The sequence below is a fragment of the Peromyscus maniculatus genome, chromosome 19 (assembly GCF_049852395.1).
Source record: "Peromyscus maniculatus bairdii isolate BWxNUB_F1_BW_parent chromosome 19, HU_Pman_BW_mat_3.1, whole genome shotgun sequence".
Lineage (NCBI taxonomy): Eukaryota > Metazoa > Chordata > Mammalia > Rodentia > Cricetidae > Peromyscus > Peromyscus maniculatus.
The window spans coordinates 12,465,224-12,470,862 of NC_134870.1; the positions used below are offsets into that span (position 1 = coordinate 12,465,224).

The 5,639-nt window shown below is 39.4% G+C and overlaps 1 long non-coding RNA gene across 1 annotated transcript; it reads left to right on the plus strand.

The window, feature by feature from the left end:
- Positions 1–704: 704 nt before the first annotated feature.
- Positions 705–5,075, plus strand: LOC121824004 (uncharacterized). The gene is made up of 3 exons (XR_006065734.2): positions 705–932; positions 3,172–3,435; positions 4,938–5,075. It is a non-coding gene; the product is annotated as an uncharacterized LOC121824004 (long non-coding RNA).
- Positions 5,076–5,639: the final 564 nt, after the last annotated feature.

The window sequence follows — 5,639 nt, forward strand, 5'->3', positions numbered from 1 at the left end:
AGAAATCAAGTATGACTACAGAGTATCTGAAGTAGGTGTTTTTGTTTTTGCCTAATCTCATTAATACAGGAACTTTTTATCTAGACCTACAGAACTCAGTGGGAACAAAGGAGGTGTGCACTGGCTTCCCAGCCCCTGGGAGACTTATTTGGAAGCTAACAAATTTGAAGTTGGTCTGCGCTTCATGGCAAAACCCTTAGTCAGGAAATTAAAAAAAAGATTAAAAGATATAAAAGAAACCTAAGTAGGGATGTCACTCTCAAATAAAAAGAAATGTTTGTGCTAGAATTGTAAATCATTGTACCAGGATAAGACAAAAATAACATTCAAAAATACAGAAATAAGTGAAATTAACTCAAAAGAGTAAAAAAAAAGAAAAAATTTAAAACTGACCACAGGGCACACCAACATTATTGTTTTGGAAATATTGAAAAACTTAAGAGTTTCTAAAAAGGCCCAGGAGTAAATGTGAAAAGTAAGGGAATAGCGAAAAAGTCTTGGAAGCAAAGAAAGTTGCTATGGCTGTGGTCTGAAGGTTCCCCAAACTAATGTGTTGAAGCTTCCTCAACAGCTGATAGCTCTTTAAGAGGTGGTAGAATCCATCTGGCTCACTGGGAGTGGGCCCTTCAAAAGAATACTAGAATCCTGGCCCTCCTGACATTCTCTTTGCTTCCTGGCTACCATGTGTTGAACAGATTTCTTCTGCCACATGTCTCTGCCACGATGTGTTGACTCAATACAGTTCCCTAAATGATAGTGCAACCGTGGAGTAAAACCCAAATGAACCAAAATGAATCTGCCTTACTGTTTTTCCTTGAGTACTTTGTCACAATAACAAAAATGTTTCAGAACAGAAAGCATATGACCAACTGTGTCCAATGCTTTTAATACTTGGATAAAGCAATGATTGACAACTACCCTGCTAATGTCAGGTACGTAGCTCTGTAAGATCATAACAGTGACACAAAAGAATGCATTGTGAGTAGAATGGAAGGATGTGAAATGGAGCAGAGTAGCCAACCTTCCCGAGGCGCTCTGTAAACCATGAGCTGTGGTACAGGGAAGTGTGGCATAAAGGAGGGTGTCAGAACATTGGGAATCATCATAGCATGTTTATACAACAATGGGAAGAGTTCAACGTAAAGAAACACTTGACCCAAGAGAGGCAAAGAGTAGTGTGAATGCCAAGCCCAAAACCAAAACTAAAAAGTAAAGATCTGTGGTTCCTAAGAACTCCTCATGGCAATGGTAAATCCCATTATAAGGGACATGATACCCTTTCCTGGCCTCCTTCTGCACTGTGAAAACATGGTATTCTTACAAACATGCCAGCCAAACACTCACTGTAGCTCAATGATCGAGTGCCTGCCTGCTATGCACAGAGCCTTAAGTCCAATATCAAACACTGAGGGAAAATAATTAACAATTTGGGAATAATTTACCTTGGCCAGCATGGCACTTATAGAACAGTTTATGCCAAATGCTCAAATAACTATATCTAGAGTCCTAGGTGTTCAACAAATTGTTTCAGACATAGACACAAGCCTTGGTGAATACAGCAAGAGAAGAAGGATATAAAGATTTACCTTCATAGAGTTCAAGTTCCAGTAGATGATACAGAAAACTAAAAGATAGTATCTATAAAAAAATAACAGTTATTTGGGGTAGAAAAGGAGAAATTGAATCATAAGCAATCTGCACTTGGTTAATTAATTAAAACATTTGAGATGTCATTAGTATTTTAATTGTAAACAAATAACCTAACACTGTAATCTTGAAGTAAATAAAGACATTGGAAAGCCAAGAATGCACACAGAAAAAAAAGAGGCCATGGAAAGGAGCAGGGCAAGGTATATGGAAAGGCTTGGAGGGAGGGAGGATAAGTGGGAAATGATGTAATATTATAATCTCAAAAATTAAAAGAAATATTTGAAAAAAATGAAGAAGGGGCAGGGAAATGGCTCAGCAGTCAAGATCTCAAACTGTCCTTGAAGAAGACCCACATTTCATCCCAACCAAACACAATGAATGCTCACAACCACCTGTGACTCAAGCTCCTGGGGATTCAATGTCCTCTTTTGGTCCCCAGGGGAAACCTGTGCTCATATGCAGGCAGGTAGGCAGGCAGGCAGACAGACAGACATACACATAGTTAAAAAATAAAATAGATCCTTAAAATATAGGAAAAACAAGTTAAGATGTTTGTAGTGAATATTGCTTTCTCACATCATTAAGAGGATCTCTAGCACAGGGATAAGCTAAGTTCTTTTCCTGTAAAAAGTCAGAGAATTCCACTTTCCAAACATCACAGGCTAGATAGCTTTGGTCTTTTCTCATATTCTACTGTGCCACCTCAGTGTCAAAAGAGCTATGCCAAATTCAAAGACAAATAGGTAGCTGAACTCCAGCAAACATTTATTTCCAACAGTAGGCAATGGGCCAGTTTGGCCTCCGGGCTCAGTGGCCAGAGAAGAACTGAGAGAAAAGCAAGATTTTAAAAGACAGAGCTAAAGAAATTTTTAAAAATTAAATTAATCAACACTCTAATTAGTAGCGCTCTAAATGCTAAACAAAAATAGTAAAAATAAAAATAAAATATCAAAGCATAGACACATTATGGTATAACTGCAAAACATCAAAGAAGAGTGATTTATAAAACACCCCAGAAAGAGAGTGTCTGAGGTACACAGGAGGTACACAGCAGCTTTCTATCAGCCCGATCATGCCAGGATAAAGTAGAATCCCACATGCAAATTGCCCACCTAAAGCTAAATTTGAAACCAATTATCATTCCAAAAGAAGATAAAATTAAATCAGTTTATAATAAAAAAGGTTAATACAGTTTAACATTATTGAACACACACTAAAACCTATAAAGCACAGATTTCAGCAAGAAGAAAATTCAACACATAATGAAAGAATGAGATAAAAATATACACAGTTGGTTCTCATTATTCACAGTAGTTCTATTATGTTGCTGAGAACACTGAATTCATGAATACTGAACCATTGCTCCTAGTGGCTTTGTGTGTGTGTGTGTGTGTGTGTGTGTGTGTGTGTGTGTGTGTGTGTGTGTCTAATCTATATCTATCTCTATAAATATAGTGTTAAGTCCTAAGATGAACTTATCCTAATGGATTCTACCCTTTTTTTTTTCATTTTGTGAAAAAGAAAATAAGGTTCAGAAGTGTCAAGTAGCCTGCCATCCCAGGAATGTGAGCACAAGCAAGAAATCAGACGCCGCCCACATGGCCTGGGAACTGGCAACTTCCTGCAGCACAGACGCTATCCCTACCATCTTTCAGGAGTTCTCCCTACATGAAAGTTGGTAAAAGAAGGCAGGGCCCAGCTTGTTTAGCCTCAGCAATGAGTGCATGTATTGCTAGGCTCAAATTTCTCAGCGTCCTCTGCCTGCTGCAAATGACCATGAAAGTGGTGAGAGTAATTTTAGAATTTCAGGTACTTTCTAGCAAGTAGGCAAATTACCAGATTTGACATCCTGGTATAAGGAGGCTTAACTGTGTAATTATCCACTTCCTTTGGTATCAATATACCTTGCAGTTATTTGAAAGATCAATATTATGTGGTAGATTTTGTTATTTTAAAAACGTAAACTTAAATTTTCAGGGAGAGAAATGCAACAAAGGCTCATTGTCCCTAAAATACAGGTCTTATGTCATTTTAGCTTCTGGATCTCCCTGCAGAATAAATTAGAGATATCAAATTATACAGAAAAGTTAACCTGATAGGCCAGAGACTGTTTTCCTTAGACCCCTGTAAGGTGAGCTCTTTGCCAGGGTCTGGGAATACCATTGCAGGAAAGTTCCCACCATTCCATAATTGATAAAAATGACTCACTGGACCTAAAGGATTTGTGCAAACAATGGTTTATGCTGAACACCTGCTTTCTTTCTATTAAGTCTGTGATTTTGACTCAGGCTAGGCAGAGGGCATGGAGTCTAAAAGCCAGGGCCCTGGGTTTCTAATGAACCTCTCTGTAAATATCACTTCACTCATGTGGCCATAACTTAATGCTGGAAGATTAGGTGGTCCACTGGGAGAAGACTTGGCAGCATGTGCCTGGCTTCCTCCAGAATGTTCCAGGCTATGGTTTCTGGAGCTGATTTTCCCTTGTGATGCTTTTGCTACAGTAATCAATAGATGAGAGCTACAAGCAGGTCTGCATACTATGCACTGTGCGTCCGCCTTCAGTGAACTGCAAAAGCTGTCAGTGTTTCAGAGTTCACCACACACAAATGAAAGGTCTATTTTATTCCGTCTTCACCAGGAGGCAAGTGCTGCCACTTGCAAAGACATGAACCTGAAGGAGGTGATACTAAAGAGAATTATCCAGACATGGAAATAAAAATAATGCATTGCTTCACCCATGCTAAAATACTAAATATTTAACAGCAAAGAGTAATGTCAGCAATTCCCAGAGACAAAAATGTTGACCACAGGAGCAAACATGCAGTTATTTCAGATGAATAAGTCTAGTAAAATCAAACACTGCTAAGTAAGAGTGAGTAATACTCCATTCCATGCTAGATGTTTGCTGAGGGCAGACTTTGGCCACTGTCATAGGGCGCCTGAAGAGGGATACCTATATGAGAAATCAAATATGCACCCTCACACAGACACAACCACCTATAACTACTCTATATCAGATATCTCTAGCATCTTCTGTCACCTTCCCACATGTGCATACACCCACACAAAGAAACACACAAACATAATTAAATATAACTTGCCTACCTGTGGCATTCACTAGATGAAGGTGTTTTAATTTATAAGCCACACGCCTTTAAGAGAATATTCATGAAGAATTTTATGACTTGCAAAAAATGTGCATAATTATTTGTTAAAACTGCGAATCTTCAGAAGAATTGCTTTCAACCCCCAAGTGTATCTGCTAAAGAATGTTTTTCTCGTCATAGATAATAAACTGGACAGAAACACAGAAGGTATTCCCCTTTTGGAGCATTTGAAAACAAGCAAAGCAAAATTGTAACCGCAAGAGATGAGAAAATACAAGATGAAGTGAAGCGGGTGTTTGCCTGGTTTCTGGCCTGAGACCTTTTCTGACTGAGGCTCCAGGGTGCCACAGTAACCAGAAATGGACACTGGGAAGATCCAGAGAGAGAAGTTATTTGTTAATGTCAACAGACCATGAGACTTAGTATACCTGACACAAGAGACGTTATTTGGAGTTAACACGCATGGTCCCCACACTGTATGTATGCACTGGAAGCTACTGCCAGAGCACAAACAGAAAATGATGGCATTTGGAAGTAAAAGTCAAACCTTCATTGTTTACTCTGGCAGTGACTAATAAACCAAGGAATAAAATTCCTACTGTTAGTCACAAGGTACACCAGTGCTGGACAAAGACCTGCACTGGGTTAATGGGGAGATCTGGCTCATAAAAGGTGGTCTTCTGGGGCTAGGGAGGTTGCTCGGTGGTTAAAGTGCTTACTACTCTAGCAGAAGACCTGAGGTCTGTTCCCAGCACATGCAGCTTACAACCACCTGTTAACTCCAGGTCCAGATCAGACTGCTCTGGCCTCTTCTGATACCTGCTCTCTCTCTCTCTCTCTCTCTCTCTCTCTCTCTCTCTCTCTCTCTCTCTCTCTCTCTCA